Genomic DNA, 27,923 nt, shown 5'->3' with positions numbered 1-27,923 from the left:
ATATATATATATATATATATATATATATATATATATATATATATATATATATATATATATATATATATATATATAACTGAAAACTCACACCCCAGAAGTGACTCGAACCCATACTCCCAGAAGCAACGCAACTGGTATGTACAAGACGCCTTAATCCACTTGACCATCACGACCAGACATAATGAGGTGATAGCCGAGGCTATTTGAACCACCCCACCGCCGGCACTCGGATAGTAATCTTGGGCATAGCATTTTACCAAATCACCTCATTCTTTGGGGCACACGTGAGGAACACAAATGCGAACAAGCCTGAATGGTCCCCAGGACAATATGCAACTGAAAACTCACACCCCAGAAGTGACTCGAACCCATACTCCCAGAAGCAACGCAACTGGTATGTACAAGACGCCTTAATCCACTTGACCATCACGACCGGACATAATGAGGTGATAGCCGAGGCTATTTGAACCACCCCACCGCCGGGTGCCGGCGAGTGCCGGCGGTGGGGTGGTTCAAATAGCCTCGGCTATCACCTCATTATGTCCGGTCGTGATGGTCAAGTGGATTAAGGCGTCTTGTACATACCAGTTGCGTTGCTTCTGGGAGTATGGGTTCGAGTCACTTCTGGGGTGTGAGTTTTCAGTTGCATATTGTCCTGGGGACCATTCAGGCTTGTTCGCATATATATATATATATATATATATATATATATATATATATATATATATATATATATATATATATATATATATATATATATATATATATATATAGATAAATCATAGACATCAACAATATTAATAATATAGTTACTGGGCACTTAGCCTATCACCAAATACTGGTATATTTATATATATATATATATACTCTCTCAATAACTGATCATATTAAAGTCTCATGAAAGACATTATCAACACAGTAAATTCATCAATTACTCCGGGTGCCTGCATGCACCAATAATAGTAATAAATTCCGTGAGTACTCTATATAGTCCCACTCTGCACACTGGTGCCTTAGTGTGACATAGGTGAGCCCTGCTCACGACATACAAAATACTCTGGCTAAATAATATAGCTGACTAAAGGGGAATTGGGAGGGAAACTAGAATCACCTACTTCCACCTATCCTCCAGTGAGAGTTGAGTTGTAGCTCCTGGTCCAGGCTCCTGCCTCGTGTAGGGAACGCCCCCACACACACCCTGTCGTGTCCTCCAGGAACTCAATCAACGTCCCACCATAAACGCGTCGTCTCCGTTTCTTTCCACCGCAAGTCCGTGCTCCTCCTCGACTTCTTGTAGGGTTGGAGTCGGTCTCTTGGCCGTCAACTTCTCCTCCCAGCTACGGCTGCCTGCCTACGTCTCGGCTGCAGTCGTTCAGATTCCCTATTAGTGTCTTCTTTACTGCTTCCCAGTGGATTGGCCCAGCTGCTACGTCGTCACTGGGAAGCTATCAGACGTCCCAGACGATACTGCCTAGACTTCACCTGCACAGCACCCGACCCTGGAGCACTTGATGCTCAATATTCCGTCAATTCCCTCTTCGGTCCACACATGGAATGAAGGAAAACCTCTGGCGTACTTGCAGACTACGGGTGACGCGTAAGATCCACGGGAGTGGCGTGTTACTGTCAGATTGACAGGATCAATCTTCACACATCCACCCACCTTGACGTGTCGTGTCAGACTGATGCCCTCCGGAGGATTGGCCCAGCCACTACGTCATCACTGTGAAGCTATCAGTCGTCGCATACGTCGCTGCCTAGACTCCACTCTTGCACAACACCTGTTCCTGGAGCACTTGTTGTTCCTTCTCTGGTCCAACACATGAACGAAGGAAGACCCCACAGGTGATGGCAGACCACGGGTGATGCGTAAGTCCTCCGGAGACGGGGTAAACTGTCCAACTGACAGGACCCCCCAGCGCACGTCCGACCTCCTTGACGTGCTGTCTTAGACTGATGGCGCCGCCGTGGCGCTCTGACCGGACCCCCCTTCCTTCGTGACGTCATGTTCGCCACGGGAGATTTTCATTGGCTCCCTGTGCCACATTGCTGTCGGTGACCAATCTGGTGTCACTGACGTCACACAGTTTTGGCGCCAAAACAGAGTAGCCAGCGCCATATTGGCTTCCTAAAGGGCCTAAACCACAGGCCAAAATACTCTTCTTTTACAAATTTCTCGGCAAGGCGAGAACACTACACTCTCCCACATATATCAAACTGATGCCTGTGATGTAGAGAACGCTCGGGTAAAGTGGACATGACTCTTACAGCAGGCGTGGGAGAAATATAAGGGGGGGAACACCGTCACAGTATATTATATATGTATATATATGTATATATATATGTATATATATATATGTATATATATATATGTATATATATATATGTATATATATGTATATATATATATATGTATATATATATGTATATATATATATATGTATATGTCGTACCTAGTAGCCAGAACGCACTTCTCAGCCTACTATTCAATCCCGATTTGCCTAATAAGCCAAGTTTTCCTGAATTAATATATTTTCTCTAATTTTTTTCATTTTGAAATGATAAAGCTACCCATTTCATTATATATGAGGTCAATTTTTTTTATTGGAGTTAAAATTAACGTAGATATATGACCGAACCTGACCAACCCTACCTAACCTAACCTAACCTATCTTTATAGGTTAGGTTAGGTTAGGTAGCCGAAAAAGTTAGGTTAGGTTAGGTTAGGTAGGTTAGGTAGTTGAAAAACAATAAATTCATGAAAACTTGGCTTATTAGGCAAATCGGGCCTTGCATAGTAGGCTGAGAAGTGCGTTCTGGCTATTAGGTACGACATATATATATATATATATATATATATATATATATATATATATATATATATATATATATATGTATATATATATGTATATATATATGTATATATATATATATGTATATATATATACGTGTCGTACCTAGTAGCCAGAACTCACTTCTCAGCCTACTATGCAAGGCCCGATTTGCCTAATAAGTCAAGTTTTCATGAATTAATTGTTTTTCGACTACCTAACCTACCTAACCTAACCTAACCAAACTTTTTCGGCTACCTAACTTAACCTAACCAATAAAGATAGGTTAGGTTAAGTTAGGTAGGGTTGGTTAGGTTCGGTCATATATCTACGTTAATTTTAACTCCAGTAACAAAAAATTGACCTCATACATAATGAAATGGGTAGGTTTATCATTTCATAAGAAAAAAATTAGAGAAAATATATTAGTTCAGGAAAACTTGGCTTATTAGGCAAATCGGGCCTTGCATAGTAGGCTGAGAAGTGAGTTCTGGCTAATAGGTACGACATACGTATATATATATATATATATATATATATATATATATATATATATATATATATATATATATATATATATGTCGTACCTAGTAGCCAGAACGCACTTCTCAGCCTACTATGCAAGGCCCGATTTGCATAATAAGCCAAGTTTTCATGAATTAATTCTTTTTCGGCAACCTAACCTACCTAACCTAACCTAACCTAACTTTTTAGGCTACCTAACCTAACCTAACCAATAAAGATAGGTTAGGTTAGGTTAGGTAGGGTTGGTTAGGTTCGGTCATATATCTACGTTAATTTTAACTCCAATAAAAAAAAATTGACCTCATACATAATGAAATGGGTAGCTTTATCATTTCATAAGAAAAAAATTAGAGAAAATATATTAATTCTGGAAAACTTGGCTTATTAGGCAAATCGGGCCTTGCATAGTAGGCTGAGAAGTGTGTTCTGGCTATTAGGTACGACATATATATATATATATATATATATATATATATATATATATGTCGTACCTAATAGCCAGAACGCACATTTTGGCCTACTATGCAAGGCCCGATTTGCCTAATAAGCCAAGTTTTCCTGAATTAATATATTTTCTCTAATTTTTTTCTTTTGAAATTATAAAGCTACCCATTTCATTATGTATGAGGTCAATTTTGTTTTATTTGAGTTAAAATTAACGTAGATATATGACCGAACCTAACCAACCCTACCTAACCTAACCTAACCTATCTTTATAGGTTAGGTTAGGTTAGGTAGCCGAAAAAGTTAGGTTAGGTTAGGTTAGGTTAGGTAGGTTAGGTAGCCGAAAAACAATTAATTCATGAAAACTTGGCTTATTAGGCAAATCGGGCCTTGCATAGTTGGCTGAGAAGTGCGTTCTGGCTATTAGGTACGACATATATATATATATGTATATATATATGTATATATATATATATATATATATATATATATATATATATATATATATATATATATATATATATATATATATATATATATATATTGTGACGATAATATCTTTCAAGAGAGATTGAGCCTGCTCTTCCCTACATAATTACGTCAAAATACAAGATACTATATAGAAGATACGTTCACCAAGTATCGCCAAACGTTTTGCCCAGAGAGTAAATCGTACCCTGCACACACCTGGCCACTGCCGTAACCAGCTAACTGCTCATCTTCTGCCTGCCTGTTGCTGATTGGCTGGTGTCTCGTCGCCCCTGCCCTCCGCCACCACCACAAGTCGACGTCTGGGCTGCAGTGCGCCAGTCTCGTCAGAATATCTCAGTGCTCCATGCAGTTGACATCTCTCGCTGGTAGACTAAGCCTTGGCTTTCGTGTACTAAGGGAGGTGGCAGCTCGAAGCCAGTAATCCAGCACTCATATTTTATTTTGCTATCACTGTAACTTACTTATCTTAGCATAACTTTTCATTTGCCAGTGATTATTCATGTTATTTTGTTTGTTGACTTGTCTTGCATATTTTTATGAGATTGCCTTTATTCATGTCTTGTTTTTCTAGAGTAATTAAAATTTCATTGTTTATATACTTGTGTTTTGTGTGTCTTCCCATTACCTTACCACAGACGAAAGGACCAACTTTTCTCTTTTTTTTTTATTATGTGACGAGGCCCTGCCCCTAGCTTTTGAAACAGCCGAACACCAATGCTTTACCATCACAATATATATATATATATATATATATATATATATATATATATATATATATATATTTTGGTTGCAGTCTTTCCTGTAGACATATATGTTATTAAATATGACCAAAAAAGTAAGATTAATAATTCTAACACGAATTTTCTCAATCTTTCGTACATTTCTTTTCACTGTTGGAGGTAATTCAAAAATCAATTCTCCAAAATTCATTTTTATTTCTAGTCTGACGCGACACTTGAGCGCGTTTCGTAAAACTTATTACATTTTCAAAGACTTTACACATACACAACTGAATAGAACTTACATCTCCGATTTGTTTATATCTACTTTTGAGTGAGGTGGATGGGGTGAGGTGGTATTTAATAGGGTATTAATTTCATCAACACAAGACAGAACACGAAACAATGGGTATTGAAATGTAAGTGATTGTAGAAAGCCTATTGGTCCATATTTCTTGATGCTTCTATATTGGAGCGGAGTCTTGAGGTGGGTAGAATATAGTTGTGCATTAATTGGCTGTTGATTGCTGGTGTTGACTTCTTAATGTGCAGGGCCTCGCAAACGTCAAGCCGTCTGCTATCGCTGTATCTATCGATGATTTCTGTGTTTTTTACTAGGATTTCTCTGGCGATGGTTTGGTTGTGGGAAGAGATTATATGTTCCTTAATGGAGCCCTGTTGCTTATGCATCATTAAACGCCTAGAAAGAGATGTTGTTGTCTTGCCTATATACTGGGTTTTTTTTTTGGAGCTTACAGTCCCCAAGTGGGCATTTGAAGGCATAGACGACGTTGGTCTCTTTTAAAGCGTTCTGCTTTGTGTCTGGAGAGTTTCTCATGAGTAGGCTGGCCGTTTTTCTGGTTTTATAGTAAATCGTCAGTTGTATCCTCTGATTTTTGTCTGTAGGGATAACGTCTCGGATATTTTTGTCTCGAGGTCGAATATGTCGTCCAACAGAAATCTGGGCATAAACTGTCACGTTATGTCCAGACCGAGTGAGATGGCCCGGAAAGTAGAGTTGGAAATTCTGTTGGACGACATATTCGACCTCGAGACACAAAAGAAGGTCACTACCAAAGATACCTTACAAGCAGAACTTATTGCAGAAGGAGGAAAGAACCGAGGCAATTACAGAAGCACCATACTGTCCCCCGAGCTCAAAGCGGCAGCTAAAAGCCTTCGTGAGAACAAGGAGATAGTTGTCAGGAGAGGTGACAAGTCGCCAATATATGTCATTCTTAAAAAATACGAATATCTGGCGAAAATGAACCTCATACTCTCTGACCAAACTAAGTTCTAAAGGGTAACGAAGGACACTACAGCCGAATTGAAAGCAAAGGTCAACAAACTGATCGAAACTGTGAACGCCAAGAAATCCGGACTCCACCTGCCAAAGATCATTGGGGAATATAAACCTGGATATGCGTATGGAAATGTCAAGACACACAAGCCTGGAAACCCACTTCGGCCAATCATTAGCCAGATACCCACACCCACGTACAGACTGGCGAAGCGACTCAACGGCCTGCTGACTCCTTATGTTCCTTGCGCCTTCAGCCTGAAGTCTCCAAAGGAATTTGTTGACTTACTGCGGGGCACACGGGCCACAGGGATAAGAGCCTCGTTAGACGTAGAATCGCTGTTTACCAACGTACCTGTGGACGAGACAATCGGGATGATAGCCGACAGAGTGTATCATGATCCAGCCTGTACTCCTCTTGACATACCAGAAAATATTCTGAGGAAACTACTCCAAGCTTGTACTAAAGAGGCACCCTTCTTGAGCCCGGATGGGCACATGTATAAGCAAGTAGATGGGGTCGCCATGGGTTCTCCCCTAGGTGTCCTGTTTGCAAACTTCTACATGGGTACCATCGAGCAAAAAGTCTTAGTCGACATGAACTTGAAACCGGCCATATACTGCAGGTATGTTGACGACATTTTTACACAGGTACCTGATGTCAGACATCTGCAGGAGCTGAAGGAGGCATTTGAGCAGAGTTCCGTGCTGCGTTTCACTTACGAGATGGAAAAGGATGGGAAGCTGCCCTTTCTAGATGTAACAGTCATGGAAAAGAGCGGAGGTTTCCACACTGTAGTCTACACTAAGGAAACGAACATAGGAATGTGCCTAAATGCCAACAGCGACTGCCCTGACAGGTACAAGAGGAGTGTTGTTAACGCATATGTCGACCGTGCTCTCAGCCACAGCTCAGAATGGAAGCAAGTCGATGAAGAACTCTGTAGGGTAAGGCAGGTCCTAGTCAACAACGGCTTCTCCAATGGTTTCGTCGAAGACATCATAAGAAGGAAAGTGAAACGCCATGCAACCTCTGAAGAGACAACCAACACAACACCTATACCCCCTATTAGACTATTTTACAGGAACTTCTTTTCCACAGCTCATAAAACGGAGGAAAGGGTCCTGAAAGATATTGTTAATAGAAACGTTATCCCTACAGACAAAAATCAGAGGATACAACTGACGATTTACTATAAAACCAGAAAAAACGGCCAGCCTACTCATGAGAAACTCTCCAGACACAAAGCAGAACGCTTTAAAAGAGACCAACGTCGTCTATGCCTTCAAATGCCCACTTGGGGACTGTAAGCTCCAAAAAAAAAACCCAGTATATAGGCAAGACAACAACATCTCTTTCTAGGCGTTTAATGATGCATAAGCAACAGGGCTCCATTAAGGAACATATAATCTCTTCCCACAACCAAACCATCGCCAGAGAAATCCTAGTAAAAAACACAGAAATCATTGATAGATACAGCGATAGCAGACGGCTTGACGTTTGCGAGGCCCTGCACATTAAGAAGTCAACACCAGCAATCAACAGCCAATTAATGCACAACTATATTCTACCCACCTCAAGACTCCGCTCCAATATAGAAGCATCAAGAAATATGGACCAATAGGCTTTCTACAATCACTTACATTTCAATACCCATTGTTTCGTGTTCTGTCTTGTGTTGATGAAATTAATACCCTATTAAATACCACCTCACCCCATCCACCTCACTCAAAAGTAGATATAAACAAATCGGAGATATGTAAGTTCTATTCAGTTGTGTATGTGTAAAGTCTTTGAAAATGTAATAAGTTTTACGAAACGCGCTCAAGTGTCGCGTCAGACTAGAAATAAAAATGAATTTTGGAGAATTGATTTTTGAATTACCACCAGCAGTGAAAAGAAATGTACGAAAGATTGAGAAAATTCGTGTTAGAATTATTAATCATACTTTTTCGGTCATATTTAATAATATATATATATATATATATATATATATATATATATATATATATATATATATATATATATATATATATATATATATATATATATATATATATATATATATATATATATATATATATATATATATGTCGTACCTAGTAGCCAGAACGCACTTCTCAGCCTAATATGTAAGGCCCGATTTGCCTAATAAGCCAAGTTTTCCTGAATTAATATATTTTCTCAAATTTTTTTCTTATGAAATGATAAAGCTACCCATTTCATTATGTATGTGGTAATTTTTTTTTTATTGGAGTTAAAATGAACGTAGATATATGACCGAACCTAACCAACCCTACCTAACCTAACCTAACCTATCTTTATAGGTTAGGTTAGGTTAGGTAGCCGAAATAGTTAGGTTAGGTTAGGTTAGGTAGGTTAGGTAGTCGAAAAACAATTAATTCATGAAAACTTGGCTTATTAGGCAAATCGGGCCTTGCATAGTAGGCTGAAAAGTGCGTTCTGGCTACTAGGTACGACATATATATATATATATATATATATATATATATATATATATATATATATATATATATATATATATATATATATATATATATATATTGGTGTATACTGGCAGCAGGTTTTCTTTTAAATATGTCTCACTGAATATGACTGCATATTCTGTATTTACTATCTTCTGATTTAGGGTTTCTATCCCTCTAACTATTTTTCTAGCATCAGGGCTTAGCTGAACGAGGCGTTCTCCAAAACTCATTTTCGTTATTTCAAGGTGAAGAAAAAAGTTAATTACTATAGAATTTATTACACTTATTTATACAATTTGCACAACGTTTCGAGCCTCCATGGTTCATTCTCAAGTGAAAAGAAATAACAAAACTCGTTAATTTATACCAGTACGGGGTCAGGTGATAAACAAGTACAATGAAGGAAAAGACAAGCGGGATACATAGGGGAATAAATGGGGGGACGAAGCACATACAAAGATTAATCAGGTGTAATAGGTCTGTTAGGCCTATTACATTAATCTTTGATGATTAATCTCCTGGAGTTTCTTGACGAGTTTTTCACACATCTTCTTGTCATTCTCTGTATATCTGTTCTCTCCTCTTCTCATTTTTATCTCTTGTTCCTTCACTGCTGGTTTTCCTCCTAACGTGGCTTTGGAACAATTTTGGTTGGGTCTTGGCTTTACGTGCAATGTTATTTTCATACTTTTTCTCTGCTTCTCTCCTCACTCTGTGGTACTCATTCCTGGTCCTTTGAAATCTTCCCCTGCTTTCTGCTGTTCTGTTATTTCTGTAGTTTCTCCGTGATCTTGAACTTAATTGCTTTGCTTATTTACATGTCTGATTGAACCATGGATTCTTTTGTTGTTTTTAATTTTCCCCTTTACTTGGGAGTTGATTGCCTGTGTCTGAGCCTGAGGTGGATTATCATTGTGGCTTTTAATTTTTCCCCTTTTGCTGCTCTTAGCTCCATTTAAAGGTTACTTATGGTTTACCTCGTTGTTACGGACCCGAGCCCACCGTCGTAGCACGGAGCGTTGACGACCACGCCATCTGTGAGTCAGCTCCCGAAACCCCCTCCAAATGGACGACGCCATCTAGCGAGGGCGGGATATACCGGCCACAGGGGCTGGTTTCCCGTCTTAATCAGCTCGTGACATAGCCGCTGCTGACCTCTGGTGAGGTGACGCTTAGACAGCAACGCCATCTATGGAGTGGATAGGTGGGCGTTTGCGTCTAAGCCTGTAAGTGAGGTGCCCTAGAGTGTAACCAGTACTGATGACGTGTCTGATTACAGAGTCGACCTGGGACTGCTGTATTGGACATTGGATCAGTCTACCCAAGGCAGCCATAGTATCTCCACGTGTTTGCTGCAAAAGCTGTGAGTCACCCCCCGGATGAACACTGTTGTGTTAGCCTGCCTGTGACGTGGCAGAACCAGGAATTGTCGTACCCGGGGCTGACTGGTGGAGAAGACTAGCCACTGGGGTGTTGTGGTGAGGAGAGTGATCAGCGGTATCACACGAGGCTCCTGCCTAGGGCTCGCAACCCTAGTATTGGTCGTGGAGTGGCCTACGCAGCAGAGCTGATTGGAACCTGCCAGCTACAGGCTGGATTTGTGGTTGAAGTCCTCCACGACGGTGCACCCAGTGGGACTGTGATTTGGCTGGCCTGTGGCCAGGGTAGACTCGCCTAGGGAATCTAAGGATTTATCGTGAGGCCACAAGAAGAGGACCAGGGCTACTTGTCTTGAGCACCGTGAAACATTTCTGAGTCTTCGGAAGAAGAAGTCATTGTACTTAAGTGTAGTCATAGTAACCGCGTGTGACTGTTTATATATTTATTTATGGTGGTGGAATAATTATATATTTAATTTAGTGCAGTTTTATCCCTTCCCCTTTAATTTACTTGCGTTACAGAACACACCCCTTGAAAGCCACTACTAACTTGGGGAAAGAACCCAGTTGCGACCCAATAGGGCCGTAACACTCGTGTCTTTGAGTTCCGAAATGATTTCACTCCATACATTGGCGATAATCTCCAAGGATGACTTATCCTGTCCTCCTCCACGCGTGTTCTGTTGTTGCCTTGGTTCCATGTTTGATTTTTTTCTAGTATGTAGGGTTAGGCTTAGACCACAAGGGGCAGGAAGAGAGAGTGCTGGAAAGAGAGAGAGAGAGAGAGAGATGGTGAGGAGACAGGAGAGGTGACTATATGGGTGAGATGCAGGGAGACGAGTTAGGAGAAGAGAGAGCGGGAAGGAGATAGGGGATGTGGGAAGATAAGAGGACAGAACAAGAATGGGGACAAGGAAGGGAAAGAGAGGTAGCAGAGATAGAGATGGAGAGAGGAGGGGGGGGGGGAGGTGGTTATGGGAAAGGGGAAGGTGTTGGTTCTTGGTGGTATGTGTGGGATTGTGCTGGGGGGCATGTGAGGGTAGGGAGAGGGAGGATGGGGGGGGGGGGGGAGCGATAATGGAAGGTGGGAGCTGTCACACTAAGTAGAAACCTCTGCTGCCTGAGCCACACGAGTATCTCTATTTATGAGTTTTTCTTTTATATTTGTTGTTTTTTTCAATGATAAAACTAGTAATTTTGATATGACGGTAATCCCCTGTACAACGTCAGTGAGTTTAACAATGCAAGCTTCTCCGAATTACCCGCCAGCACAGCCAGGTGACACTCTTGGCTTGTTTGTAGAGGTGGTGGTGGGTACTGTTTGTTGGAAATTTCCAACAATTATTCTCATCCCTAATACAATAAGATGTATTTCCTGTATTAGGCATCATAATCATTTAATACTCATTTACTAATCCTTCGTACAATGGGATGTATTTCTTGTACTAAGCGTCATAATTAACTAACGCTACTAATCCGTAGTTTAGTATCATAGAATTCATTGCATTAGGATGTGGAACATCATGTAATTTCTCCTAGAATTGTGGCAGTGTTGCGTCAGCCACTCACAGAGAATAAATTTCCACATATCTGTAGATCTAATAGAAGTCCAACCATTTACTTTCCTTTATTAAGGATAATTATTTAGTATAATGTTTACTGGAATTCCTTTACCCAGCTAGATAGCTGTTCTAGAAAGCAATATCATAATCTAAAATAAAATTTTACCTCCATAGATTTTCGTTTTATTTGTGCAGTCTACATTCACTTGCACTACGAAAATCTCTATCAAATAATGTATTTATATATATGACGTAAATACTCGTCATAAACACTTCCTTCCCTATTTAGAATTAAATGAATAAATATAATTTATGCTCGGGCACCCTATTGGGAACTATCGCGCATGCGCGTGCCCCGAGAAGGAAGGAAAACTCTCACCACTCACTGGCATCAAGGTGTTCCAAAGCGACTCTTTCAAAGCGCACAATCCTGCAAGCATCCATACATCATCGGGCTACAGATTGAGGGTGCAGCTTACCAGAATCACTGACACCAGTTTTGGCAGGGATTTATCTCTATTTATTTATTGAGCTCATCTATATAAATAAAAATGGAAATGTTCGTTTGTTCAAAATCGCTAAACTCCGAAAATTCTTCACCGATTGCTTTGAAATTTTCACATAACGTTCCATTCGCATCCGAGCAGGTTTTTATATACACACTATATAGACGTCACATTTGTGACTGTAAAAAACATGTTTTTTCTGAAAAACTGTGTTTTTCATGTGAGAGAAATTATCGAAACCTCTTTACCGATTGCTTTGAAATTTTGACACAATGTTGCATTCGAATAGGCGTGCATTTTCATATATCTACTATATCCGTGCCTCACCTGTGACAGGAAAAACATGCTTTTTTTTTTAAACAGCGCCATCTGTTGGACGTAAGAGCAATACATGCTGTAATCTCTGAAAGTTCTTCACCGATTGCTTTGAAATTTTGACACAACGTTGCATTGGAATAGGCGCGTCTTTTTATATTCCTACAATATAGATGCCACCTCTGTGACAGGTAAAAACATGCGTTTTTTTAAAAACAGCGCCATCTGTTGCACATAATAGCAACATGCACGCTATACTAAATATGTCACGAATTTCATTTCAATGTTTCCGATTGCATTGATAAATTTTATTTTCATAGATTTCGATTTATTCAAATTTTTATTTAATTATTTTGTGTGACATTGTGTTGGAATTGAGCTGTGTTATTTACCATACTGTTCATTTCGTAAGTATAAGTATAGATGCCACACCTGTGACAGGTAAAACTATGCTTTTACTTAAAAAACAGCGCCATCTGTTGCAAGTAAGAGCAACACACATGCAATACTAAATATGTTACAATTCCATTTCAACGTTTCTTATTGCATTGATAAATTGAATTTTCATAGATTTTTATTTATTTGCATATTGATTTCATTATTTTGTGTGAATTGCATTGATATTGAGCTGTGTTGTTTACCACACCGTTCATTTTGTAAGAATAGTTTACTTTTTTATTTTTTCATATTTTCATTTCATTTTTTAACAGTTTTTCTTATATTTCAGTGATGGGAACATCAGATCACTTGATGTTCCCAATTTTCTGATGGGAACATCAGACCATTTGGGAATGCATCGGACGAGGGAATGGGGAATGGTGAGAATAACGAGGGGGCAAGGGAGGGGGTGATGGTGGGGAGGACCAGGGGATGGTGGGGATAAAGGGACAGGGGAGTGGGGCATGGTAGGAAGGACAAGGGGATGGTGGAGTGGGGCATGGTGGGGAGGCCGAGGAGACGGATGAGGTGGGAATGGTGGGGAGGACTGGGGGACAGGGAAGGTTGGGAGTTGCTCCTGAGCTACCGTGCAGTGAGGACGTGTCGCCTGCTGCTCCGGTGGTTTGAGTCGGTTCTCACTACGTGTAGAGAGCCATGGGGAAGGCTCAGCGCAAGAGGGAATGGAAGCAGCTTTCGGACGAGGAAGGACGGTGGACCGATGTGCAGCAGGCCCCAAAGAAAACTGCTATCGAGGCTTTACCACTTGCTTCTACCAGCAAGTCAGCGGACGTAATGGACCTGGAGAGGACAGCGTCAGTCACACACCAGCCAGTGTCAGTCAATGCTTCTCTGTCCGCAACGCTGCCGCGGGACGGCAGTATGAGTCAGGAGAGGACGCCACCGGTTTCACGCCAGCCAATGTCGGCCATTGTTCCTCTCTCCACAGCCCAGCCGCAGGACAGCAGTATGGGACAGGGGAGGACACCACCAGTCTCACACCAGACATCGCCAGCCTCTGCACTTCTTCCGAAATTCAAGATCATGCAGACCGACCACTTTCCTACAGCATATGGAGTAGTAACGGCGATGGAAAAAGAACAACCAGAGCTCAAACTTTCCATTACAGTCAACCTGAAGGGAGAAATAATACTGACACCTCAAGACCAACAGACTGCCCATTACTTAGAGAAGGTAAGAGTCCTGCAGGGAAAACCTGTGTGCTTGGTAAAGCTGGACCCTTCAGAACGACGCACACGAGTCGTGCTTTTGGGATACCCAATCGACTTTCCCCTGGATCCAGTGCTAGAACACAAGCAAGTCCTGAGTGCGGAACGTTGCCACACAAAAGTAGACAAGGCAGCGACGCGTCAGGTTCTGGTGACCGTCATGGGACATGTGCCGGAAACTTTCGGTCTTGGAAATTGGGGGACATACCGACAGAGGCCATACGTCCCGGAACCCCTACGCTGCTTCAGGTGTCAGAAATACGGCCACCATCAGTCACGCTGCACAGGACAGGAGAGGTGCGGAGTGTGCAGCCTGAGACATCCCACCAAAGACTGTATTGCCAAGCACAAGGCAAACCAGACCACAACAGCCAAATGTCCAAATTGTGGAGGCAAACATCATGCCTGGAGCACAACCTGCTCTGCACGGAAACAAAAAGTGCAGACAGCTCAGGCCAGGGTCAACACACTGACCAGCGGTACATCCACCAACACCAACGTCTGGAACACTCGTGCACAGCCACAACAGCCACCCGCTCTCACAGAGCAAAATTTCCCGAATCTGTCAATTCCGAATCAGACATTACACGAAAGTGTTGCAGAAGTCCAGCAAGTGCAAATGAGCAGAAAACACTTACTTTCGGAATCAACTCACCAGCTATACAGTTTTACCGAGGTCCAGCTGCAAACCATCGTGAAGATCATGGCAGAGACCATTATCAATTGCCTACAGATGACGCAGAACGCCTCACAACAACAGACTCAAGACATCACTTGTGTGATAATGGACAAGATCGTGCAGCAGACCACAGTTACACGAGAAATAGACAGTCTCCGACAGGATGGAGCACAAGAGGACAAACAACGCAACTTGGACATACTGACTACCAACAACAGTCGGCTAGTCAAGACTCCGGGACATCAACATTCACCAACGCAACTGCAAGACGCAGTGACCACCCACGATCAACAGAATCTTCCAACACAGGTGACAGACAACTACTGCCAATGCAGTCTGATCTGCAGCAACGCCAACAAAGACGTATTGAACAGCAGAGATGCGCAGGTTCCGCCAACACAAGAAACGGCCGCGAGCAATCAATGCAGTCCGACTTGCAGCAATACCAACAACAAAGTGATGGACCACAGTTCTGCACAGATTCCAACAATGCCGGGGTTGACCACGACAATCAATGCAGTCCGACCTGCAGCACTTCCAACAACATAGCGATGGACCACAGTTATGCACAGATTCCAACAACGTCGGGGATGACCACGAACTATCAATGCAGTCCGATTTGCAGCGACACGACTTGCGAGGCGGAGAATATAGAGGTCGATTCCGAGGAGGAGTTCTAGTAGAACAAGCAACACCAACCGAACCCGTCGTCTGGCCGTTACGAATTCTGCAGTGGAACATACAAGGTCTTGGAAATAAAAAACACACACTTCAGGAGGCTGCAATCAGCACGAAAGCAGATATAATCGTTTTGGAAGAAACTCTTTTCCCAGCCACGAAATCCTTCAGATTAGCTGGATATCAGCACTATGTTCTCCCGTATGAGCAGGGGAGACTACGAGGATTAATGACCCTAGTCAGAAACACCATACCCAGCAAGAAAATAGACTCAGTTTCATGTGGGGATGGAGTAGAGGTATTAGCAGTTACAGTGAATATGGCTAATTTTAAGCTCCTCATATACAACGTCTACAAGCCCCCTAGACGTAAACTAGAAGCAGAGGCAGTGCTTGCCTTGGCCACGCAGGAAAATTTAATTATTGCTGGAGATTTTAATGCTCATCATCCAGAGTTAGGTGCAACTGGGCCAGCCAATGCAGATGGGCGCCATTTAGCTGCAGCTCTGCGTGAAGTACCTGAAATTACACTTCTCAACACTGGGGAACCCACTCACATTCTAGGAGGTTCCCTTGATCTTACATTCATCTCCACAGCACTCCAGCAACAGGCGAAGTGGGAAGTAGACCCGGTGATCACCAGTGACCACTATGCTACTGTCACGACACTCAACCTGGCACGACCTCCTACACCTCCTGCGCAGCCTCGGTGGAATTTAGGAAAGGCCAATTGGAATGTATACCAGGAAGAACTTGAAAAATGGTATGCAACGTACACGCCACCTGAGGATTTGAACATACACGAGACCAATCTGCAGGAAGCCGTTGCAGCTGCTGCGAACAAAGCTATTCCAATCATTATCACAGGTAACACGAAACGAAAGAACTATTGGTTCTATAGTAATGACGTTAAAGAACAGAACCACAGAGTCAATATCTTCAGAAAACATCTAAAGAGAAACCCCACACCAGAAGGAAGAACTCTGCTACGAGCGGTGATATCTGAAGCAAGGCGAGTTTCTCGAGAAGTAAAGGAGGCAAGATGGTTTGAGTGGTGTCAAACTCTAAATGAACATAGTAGTCTTGGCAAGATATGGGGTCAGATTAAAACTATATCAGGTCGACCAGCCCGGCCACAGGCATGTATTCAACCATTGCAGGAGGCTGAGAGACTTGCTCTCCAATTTGCAGAAAGAACAGCTTCATATCAGCTTCCTGCAATGGTCCGAAGGCAGCAAGAACACTTAAAACAAGAGAGGATGACAGTCATTCATGAGGGCATAGCTATAAATGACGAATGTGACTGTCCCTTCACCGAACAGGAACTAAGCAGAGCCAAAAAGGGTGGTAAGGACACTGCACCAGGTGCTGATAACATTACATACTCAATGATCGCACATGCAGGTCCTGCTGGAGACCGAGGGATGTTGGACGTCATCAATGCGTCTTGGCAGCAAGGCAAACTACCGCCCTCTTGGAAGAAAGCAGACATCATACCGATTCCTAAGCCGAATGAACCTGGCAATTACAGACCCATTTCCTTAACATCATGCGTTAGTAAAACTGCAGAACGGATGGTCTTAAATAGGCTACTGTGGAAGACTGGAGACCTTCATAAACACATATTTGGCTTCACTAGAGGTGTAGGTACTGCCAACTGCATAGCAACATTACTAGGAACAGTTAACTCGGGTCCAGCTATAGTGGTCTTCCTTGATCTGGAAAAAGCATTTGAACTTGCAAGCCCGCCAGCAATACTACACACCTTAGTTAAAAAAGGTGTGAGGGGGAAAATGCTAGCATGGATTCAAGATTACCTAAGTCACAGGTATGCCAGAGTAAAGTTGCAAGGACAAGTGTCGGACTACCACTTGCACGAGAATGGGACTCCACAAGGAGGAGTCCTCAGTCCTAGTCTTTTTAACATCCTTATGGAAAACCTTGTTACCATGTCCTTTACAGAAGGGGTTACATTGCTAAGCTATGCTGATGATCTAGCATTAGTCGTTACGGGTCCTTCACTTCTAAATAAAGCTCAAGGTGCTTTAGATCAAGTGACATCTGAATGCAGTGTTTTAGGGCTAAAAATATCTGCACAGAAGTCTAAGGCGATGAGACTAGGTGGCAAAGCTCCAGACAGGCACCTACGCATTCAGGACATTAACCTTCAGTGGGTTCCACAATATCGATATCTCGGAGTGTGGATTGATTTTAAGATGACATTCAATAAGCAAATTCAATATCTAAAGGAGAAAGCAAAGTCACGAATAAATATAATGAGAGCAATCACAGGACCCCGTCTAGGAGCGGGACACAGAGTGTTGAGAATGTTTTACATACACGCCGTTCGTTCCCTGGTTGATTATGCAGCACCTGCCTTACTCACTCTTTCTCCTGGTCAGTGGGCAAACGTTGAGGTTCTTCAAAATGATGCATTGCGAGTCATAACAGGTGCTCCCAGATGGACTAAAATCCTGAACCTAAGACTAGAGACAAAGCTAACGTCGATTGAAATAAGGGTAAAGGGGATTGCTGCGTGCATGCTGACCAAGATATTGACTAGACCTAGAATCAGTTCACTTAAAGATTTGATCACTGGAGCACTAACTCTGGACAGAAGAGCCTCCAATAGCAACAGGTGGACCCATTGTGCGATAAACGCCATCGATACATTCGATATGGCAAACACAGTCACTGAGAGGGGTGTCGACGACATACATGCAGACTTTGTTATACAAGCCCCTTGGGAATCTCTGCCGGCAGACTTTCAGATTATGGCTCTTGACGGAAAGAAGAACCAGACACATCCTCATCTGCTACGTCACATTGCACAGATGCATATAGAAGCAAACATGGCATCCGACAGCTTCACTTACTTCACGGATGGGTCAGTAGACCAGCAGAGACAGGAAACCGGAGCTGCAGTTAAAGCAGGAAACTCTGTATATAGTTGGAGGCTCTCAAATGGGTGTTCGACTTTACAGACTGAGATGCTCGCCATTCAAAAGGCTTTGGAACATGCTCTTGCTGAACACCGCCAACATGTTATCGTCCATACAGATTCGAGAACCGCCATTGAAACCTTGCAACAGGAACACATATGTGATAACATCCATCTGATCACCAATGTCTTATCATTCATGCACACACTCCATCGACAAGGCCGACGGGTGCTTATCAACTGGGTGCCAAGTCATGTGGGACTATTAGGTAATGACATTGCAGACGAAGCTGCAAAACTTGCTACTAAGAGGAGGAATGTAGACATTTACATACCACAGAGTCTCTCCCAGATGAAGAAAGTGATTCGAAACAGAGCAATGCGAAGGCTGTACAGTGACCACAACACAGCAGTTGCAACATCAGGATCTGCGGGTTGGTACAAGAATTCCACCAACTACGAACCACTTAGTTTGATGAACGGGGGCGGTAGAACAACAGAAGTGCACTTACATCGCATCAGGCTTGGATACCCATGTGCATGGGAAATAGGCTTACGGGTTCCGGAAGGTGAGAGGAAATGTCAACACTGTGGAGAAATGCCCGACAGACCACTGGAACATTATCTAACACAGTGCACAGTTACAAACCCGTTAAGATTTCACCTTCGATTCGACAGAGCAGAGGAAGTTGTTAAACACATATGGCAAAATCTTACTGAAGCGACCATACGGGTCATACATACTCATCCTCCGCCCAGGTAAAACAGAAACGAGCATCACTTAGTGGGCCAGCCAGAGGCTTAGGGCCCGCGCAGGATTATCCCTGCTAAAAAGAAAAAAAAAAAAAAAAAAAAAAAGGGAAGGTTGCTGTGGCCGGGTACTGCTAGTTAAGGAATAATTATGCAGGTACCATGTCGTGACGCTGTAGGCGAAAAAAATGAACCCCATGTAAGTGCTGTTTCCACCCCTCCAAATATTTAGATCTTGCATTCATGTGTGTAAATACTAGTTTGGAGTGGAAATTATGGAAGTTAATTATTGTAGCATGGTGCAACACAACTGAGGAGGCGTTACTGCTCATATGCTCACGTGTTCCAAGGATCACTATCTCAGCACTGATTCCAGAGTGTTGTAGAGATTGGACTCCAACTACGTTCCTCTGTCACAGCTGAGATTTAATTAGTTCTTATTGTAGATAGTTCTCTCTCAGTTGTGAGAGTCAATACATACTATACTACATATTGATTACATATTATTTGATCTTTAGTATGCAGTAGTATTTTTGCATTACAATTTCCTAATCAATATAATGTGTGTGTGTGCATATTATCATCATTATAATGTTTACAGTTATTATGATGCCTCACGTAGAAGAACCTCATAGAAGACCCCCCCCCCCAAAATGTGTCATGGGAAGATGGTTCTAGAATGTATAGAATTTTACAGTCATTGCAGAATAGAATATTAGAATTTATTACATTTAATGATAGAGATCCATAAGCCACTGGTTCTCTCACTTAAAATAGAATTCTGGTCCTTAAAGCTATCTTAGAATTAATTATTATTTTGCATTCATAGAATTATACATTTTATTAGCATATAAACTAGAACCAGATTTTCCCACACTGTTCTACCCTATTCCCCCTCCCAGCCAGAGTTCCTGTTTCCCATACATTACTTTGGTAAGTTCCCGTAGTATTCAGTTGCACTTTCTTTGTACTGTCTATTTACTTATAATACAAATGGGTGTAGCACTTGAACACTATTTTTGTTTTGTTTCGTTATTTCAACATTAGGGAAATTACTGCTTATATCCCGGCAACCTTGGACACTGTGGGTGTTTCCACTTGCTTATATCCCGGCAACCTGGGACACTGTGGGTGTTTCCACTTGCTTATATCCCGGCAACCTGGGACACTGTGGGTGTTTCCACTTGCTTATATCCCGGCAACCTGGGACACTGTGGGTGTTTCCACTTGCTTATATCCCGGCAACCTGGGACACTGTGGGTGTTTCCACTTGCTTATATCCCGGCAACCTTGGACACTGTGGGTGTTTCCACTTGCTTATATCCCGGCAACCTGGGACACTGTGGGTGTTTCCACTTGCTTATATCCCGGCAACCTTGGACACTGTGGGTGTTTCCACTTGCTTATATCCCGGCAACCTTGGACACTGTGGGTGTTTCCACTTGCTTATATCCCAGCAACCAGGGACACTGTGGGTGTTTCCACTTGCTTATATCCCGGCAACCTTGGACACTGTGGGTGTTTCCACTTGCTTATATCCCGGCAACCTGGGACACTGTGGGTGTTTCCACTTGCTTATATCCCGGCAACCTGGGACACTGTGGGTGTTTCCACTTGCTTATATCCCGGCAACCTGGGACACTGTGGGTGTTTCCACTTGCTTATATCCCGGCAACCTGGGACACTGTGGGTGTTTCCACTTGCTTATATCCCGGCAACCTTGGACACTGTGGGTGTTTCCACTTGCTTATATCCCGGCAACCTGGGACACTGTGGGTGTTTCCACTTGCTTATATCCCGGCAACCTGGGACACTGTGGGTGTTTCCACTTGCTTATATCCCGGCAACCTGGGGCACTGTGGGTGTTTCCACTTACACTCTGGCAACCTGGGGCACTGTGGATGTTACCACTTATACTCTGGCAACCTGGGGCACTGTGGATGTTACCACTTATACTCTGGCAACCTGGGGCATTGTGGATGTTTCCACTTATATTCTGGCAACCTGGGGCACTGTGGGTGTTTCCACTTACACTCTGGCAACCTGGGGCATTGTGGATGTTACCACTTATACTCTGGCAACCTGGGGCACTGTGGGTGTTACCACTTATACTCTGGCAACCTGGGGCACTGTGGATGTTTCCACTTACACTCTGGCAACCTGGGGCACTGTGGGTGTTACCACTTATACTCTGGCAACCTGAGGCACTGTGGATGTTTCCACTTACACTCTGGCAACCTGGGGCACTGTGGATGTTTCCACTTACACTCTGGCAACCTGGGGCACTGTGGGTGTTACCACTTATACTCTGGCAACCTGGGGCACTGTGGATGTTTCCACTTACACTCTGGCAACCTGGGGCACTGTGGGTGTTTCCATTTATCTTGGTAGTTTTCCTATTACAAAATAAGTGACAATCACTATAGTATATTTTGTCAATGTTTTGCCATACACTTTGTGATCAATCACTATGCTTGGTCCCATAACACTTCAAAGTCTCGCGATATCTGATGTTCAACCCGTTCTCGCAAATTTAATAATTCAATATTGACTTATTAAATATGTGCATAGGTGACATACTTAACATAACAGATACCCTTAAAAAGATTCATAGAAAACACCGACCTTACCTAACCTACTTAGTATGTTAAGATAAGCATCTTATTGCTTCGTAATTACAATTATTACCTAACCTATAATAGGTATAGGTTAAGTAATAATTGTAATTACGAAGCAATAAGATGCTTATCTTAAGATACTAACAAGGTTAGGTAAGGTTGGTGTTTTCTATGAATCTTTTTAAGGGTATCTATTATGTTTAGTATATCACCTATGCACGTAGTTAATAAGTCAATATTGACTTTACGAATTTGCGAGAACGGGTTGCTGATGTTATTCCTGGACACGAGACAACACCCGTCTGCTTCCAACGACCCAACGACTGGACTGACCTTAATGGTGAGTACACAATGGTACCTTCGGTGCTATTTGAAAGGAGATATTAAGATGACTGAGGAGCCATTGAGAGAGTTTGACTTAATATCTTTTTGAAAAAAAAGAGATGTCATAGATGACCCAATGAGGCACGATACCCGTATTTGCCAGAGTAACAAGAGGACTGCCTACCCTGATGGGTATTATCAACATCTGTGGTAGAATGTTGTTGGATAATTATCCACTTATCCTTATAATATAAGGATGTTCTCTAAGTATCATAGAGATATAGATATCTTCTTTTGTCCCCTAATGAAGTGTCCCGTGGTGGGTAACATTTACTGGAAGGTGAATGTTGTCGCTTTTGATCCAGTTAAGGTTAAAATGTAAGACTTTCCTGAAATTGTTAACTGTTGTTACCTAGAGGAGGGGGGGGGGGGTGTCGTTGGGGGATATTACCTGACGCTGGATGGTGTCAGGCTGTGGTGGTGGGGGGGGGGGTGAGAGGGGTTGTTACCTTACCTTGCAATGATTTCGGGGCTCAACGTCCCCGCGGCCCGGTCCTCAACCATGTCTCCTTGACCCGGGACAGGGATGGGTTGGTTCACGGAGCCATCATGGGGCCTCAGATGGTACAAGAGGTACTCCAGCTCGTACATGTTGTGGGTGTCAATATAGTGGAAGGTGATGGCAGAGTCTGAGCAGCAGTTGAGACCCTGAGGACAGATCAACAGTTAACACTAACATTAATATATGTTAACTCGCCTTGGTCTTCTGTACCCGACTTAAATATTAGAGGTGACGGACATTCATGATAATATATTATATATAATAATGTCTAAATCAAGTTGTACCCTGGCAAGTACCATCCAGAACTTGTCTGCTACGAACCCTTTAGTTTGCCGATGTTAGCTTGTGACTTTCTTACCACAAGAATGCTATATAACTGGACTTCCAGATGAAACATATACATATACCCATTATATATATATAATGGGTATATGTATATAAATATATATATATATATAAATATATATATATATGTATATATATATATATATATAAATATATATATATATATATATATATATATATAAATATATATATATATATTTATATATATAGAAATATATAAATGTAAATATATATATATAAATATATATATATTTATATATATAAATATATATCCAATATGGTAATATTACAACACACCCATGTGATAATGAAGTGATGGTAGTATAGCAGTGGTAGTGAGGTGATGGTGATTTGACAGTGATATGATACAGTAGTGATAGTATCACTACTGGCAAACCCCAATATAATGGGAATAAGCTAAAACGTTTTCGACTTCAAATCTTCATCAGTAGATAGACTGGTCAGGATGAGCAGAGGAAGGCAAGCAGCCTTCCAGATCACCTGGCCACCCAGGCAGCCACATCCCCAAGGGAAACAGATCACCAGAACAACAGGACAGAGTAGTGTTGGATAGAACGAGAATAATCTACAAACAAGAGATAGGAACAACTATAAATTAATAATGAAAGACTAGACCAAAAAGTCTAAAAAATACAGGGCCTAAGATAAGGTTAAAGTGAATGAAAACATTCTTGATGAATTATTTAAGACACTTGAACTATTGATCAGTACAGTATACCTACTTTTTTATCGGAAGAAATCTAAACTTTTGGTTCCTAAGGCAAGCGAGGGCCTGAAGTGGTCACATAAACTGGATAACACACATTCACCTATATACTAGAAGCCTCGAACACCTGACCCCCAGCACAGGAGTCAGGTGTTCGAGGATGTGAAAAGCATAATGGTCCTAGTAATTTACAACCCCCCCCCCACACCCCACCAAACAACAGAAGACCTTGGCAGGAATATGATGACAATAACAAAGCATTGTGTAATAAGTGTGAGGGCGGCCTCCCTCGTGTGCCGCCGCCATTATCCCGGCCCTCAGAACAGCCCCTTACAGCATCCCACCAAACATTTTCGCGTTTTCTTTACGTACTAAAAACGACATTTTATTGTTTTCATTACGTTTTAAATTTCGTTTTATACACATTTTGAGATTTTGTAAAAACGAGAATAAAACGTGTGTCATAACTTTTTAATAAAACATGTTTTAAATGTTATTATATAACTTTTGGCGCAAAGGTTTTAATACATTAATTCTAGTTATTAATCATTGGAATTATTATGTATAATTATCTTTATTGTATTTAGAGAGAGAGAGAGAGAGAGAGAGAGAGAGAGAGAGAGAGAGAGAGAGAGAGAGAGAGAGAGAGAGAGAGAGAGAGAGAGAGAGAGAGAGAGAGAGAGAGAGAGAGAGAGAGAGAGAGAGAGAGGAGAGAGAGAGAGAGAGAGAGAGAGAGAGAGAGAGAGAGAGAGAGAGAGAGAGAGAGAGAGAGAGAGAGAGAGAGAGAGAGAGAGAGAGAGAGAGAGAGAGAGAGAGAGAGAGAGAGAGAGAGAGAGAGAGAGAGAGAGAGAGAGAGAGAGAGAGAGAGAGAGAGAGAGAGAGAGAGAGAGAGAGAGAGAGAGAGAGAGAGAGAGAGAGAGAGAGAGAGAGAGAGAGAGAGAGAGAGAGAGAGAGAGAGAGAGAGAGAGAGAGAGAGAGAGAGAGAGAGAGAGAGAGAGAGAGAGAGAGAGAGAGAGAGAGAGAGAGAGAGAGAGAGAGAGAGAGAGAGAGAGAGAGAGAGAGAGAGAGAGAGAGAGAGAGAGAGAGAGAGAGAGAGAGAGAGAGAGAGAGAGAGAGAGAGAGAGAGAGAGAGAGAGAGAGAGAGAGAGAGAGAGAGAGAGAGAGAGAGAGAGAGAGAGAGAGAGAGAGAGAGAGAGAGAGAGAGAGAGAGAGAGAGAGAGAGAGAGAGAGAGAGAGAGAGAGAGAGAGAGAGAGAGAGAGAGAGAGAGAGAGAGAGAGAGAGAGAGAGAGAGAGAGAGAGAGAGAGAGAGAGAGAGAGAGAGAGAGAGAGAGAGAGAGAGAGAGAGAGAGAGAGAGAGAGAGAGAGAGAGAGAGAGAGAGAGAGAGAGAGAGAGAGAGAGAGAGAGAGAGAGAGAGAGAGAGAGAGAGAGAGAGAGAGAGAGAGAGAGAGAGAGAGAGAGAGAGAGAGAGAGAGAGAGAGAGAGAGAGAGAGAGAGAGAGAGAGAGAGAGAGAGAGAAAGGAATAATTGGACATCGAACATAACAGCAGCAGTGACGACGCCTCCGGCACCCGCCAACCACCAGAAAATAAAAAAGGGGCCCCTGAATGCCCATCACCAGGCGTTATTCAACGCGCCTGCCAGAGCAAACCTCATGGGCAGACAATTCTTCAACTTAATGCAAAGCAGAAACCTCTTCTTCCAAGGCCCCCATTTCAAGACATTCTTCGCAGGCAACTTGAGGGGCACCCTTGACATAGTGCTAACCAACCAAGATTGACCTGTTCCGTTGTAGAATGACTCCAGGCAAGAATGTCTCCGTGGTGTAGTGGTAAGACACTCGCCTGGCGTTCCGCGAGCGCTGTCATGGGTTCGTATCCTGGCCGGGGAGGATTTACTGGGCGCAATTCCTTAACTGTAGCCTCTGTTTAACGCAACAGTAAAATGTGTACTTAGATGAAAAAACGATTCTTCGCGGCGGGGATCGTATTCCAGGGACCTGCCCGAGACGCTACGCGTACTAGTGGCTGTACAAGAATGTAACAACTCTTGTATATATCTCAAAAAAAAAAAAAAAAAATGTGGGGTCGGAGCACATCCCGGTGGTCACCACCCTTCTGGCTACCCCCTTCCGGTTTGTGGCACCCCCCCCCCCCCAGGCCCAGACTGGAAACAATGGGAGTCCAGGCCTATCATGCCTTCATCGCGGATGACTTCATCACTGAATTCGACAATCTCCCCACCCAAACAATTGACCAAGCCGTTAACACCATCCACAACCGCATCTAGCAAGCTAGACTCCCAACGACGTGAAAGTACTAGTATAAAAAGCTATGATCTGTTCAGATCTGAAACCTATATCTATGGACAGCACAAAACGTCCACTAGACTGTGCGACACAGTGGTTGCAAGGATCAGGTTGGGTTACCGTTACCTGTGGCAGGTGGCTGCAGGTGACGGATCTCCCAATCCTGAGCACTCCAGTTGCAAACTCTGTGAGCAGGAACTACGGCACGATCTCCCGCACTACATCACCGAATGCCCAGTTATTAGACCTTTCAGACCAGTTGGCATGAGGTACCTGGAGCTTTGCAATTACTTTATTCATTCTCGTATTCTTGAAGATATCCTCACAGTGTACCCAAAATTTGCCAGTGCAGGCTACTAAATATATGGCCCTATATGACTAACAAACATGCGAGATGGGACTACTTTTATTACCACTGCTACTTAATTCAATCTTGTGTTGATGATATCCTCAAAATGATTCTGGAGTCTGCCAGTGCAGACTGCCCATCACATGCCTCTGTATGACTAACCATCCTGTGTGATGGTTAGCATCACACAGGATGATTTTTTAGCATCACCTAGTTAGCTTTTTTGACACACTGTACTCCACTTCATATAGTCTAGGGTAGCTGCACTAATGCAGATGTACCTCATGTATTAATAAAAAAAATCTAGCAAGCTACTGCTGCTACATGTGAGAGGTTCACCACAAGGACTTACCAACAATATAAATTGACCCAGGAAATCATAGGTGAAATGAATGAGTACCAACGAGCCTGTCAAAGTCACTATCAAACTGGCCAGCTGCCTGCACTAGCACTACAAACACTCAGAATGGAAACCATAGACCTAATGCTGACTCACAGGAACCACATCTGGGGCACTCTTGTGAGTCAAGCCAACCAATACAAAAGGGAATCTGGAACCTTCTGGTATAAGATCAAACAACTCTTGGGATCGGCTAGTACCAGCCTCACTTACCTAGTACACATATTCTTAGACGAAGATGATGAAGAACAGCAAGAAAAAATAGAAGACCCATAAGAGCAGGCTGATATCATGGGAGCAGCATGGACAGAGACACTCACGTCATCAAACAGCAGAGCCTTCAACAATCTACACTTCAACCGTGTCAACCAATGGACCACAGAGAACGCCGCCTCCCTCCTCAGCACCTCCTTGATAGACCTAACAACCTTCCAAAACAAATACCTCCTAACAAGACCCATATCAATGGTAGAGAGGAGAGGAGTCATAAAGAACATCCTCAGTAAGGCCCCAGCACCATCGGGGATCAAAGCAAGCAGATCCAACTCCCAGCCAATCTCCTGCACTCCCTACTCAACATATTCAACGCCATGCTGGCATCTGGCCACATCCCCGTAGCCTTTAAAACGGCCAAGATGATATTTATTCCCAAACCCCAAAAAGACCCCACCAGCCCGGCAACTACCACCGAATCTCCCTCTTGGACACTTGCCTATTGTGTCCAAGAGGAAAAATGGGCGGCAACTACCGCCCAGTCTCCCAATTCGACACAATAGGCAAGTGTTTTGAAAAAAAAAAATGTCCAACCGTCTCAACTACTATATGGAGTACAACAATATCTTCAACGAAAAAAACAGTTCGGCTTTCGAGCACAATGGTCAACTCAGCACGCAATAAACATCATCTGTGAAGCTGTCAGCTCAATTCGCCAGCACAAGCATGTAGACTTACACACAGAAATCACAATTGCGTGATGCATCAAATGAATACCATGTCGTAGCTCAGTCGATTAAGGCA

Source organism: Procambarus clarkii, chromosome 21, assembly GCF_040958095.1.
Source record: "Procambarus clarkii isolate CNS0578487 chromosome 21, FALCON_Pclarkii_2.0, whole genome shotgun sequence".
NCBI classification, from domain to species: Eukaryota; Metazoa; Arthropoda; class Malacostraca; order Decapoda; family Cambaridae; genus Procambarus; species Procambarus clarkii.
Note: the sequence above shows the minus strand (reverse complement) of the source record.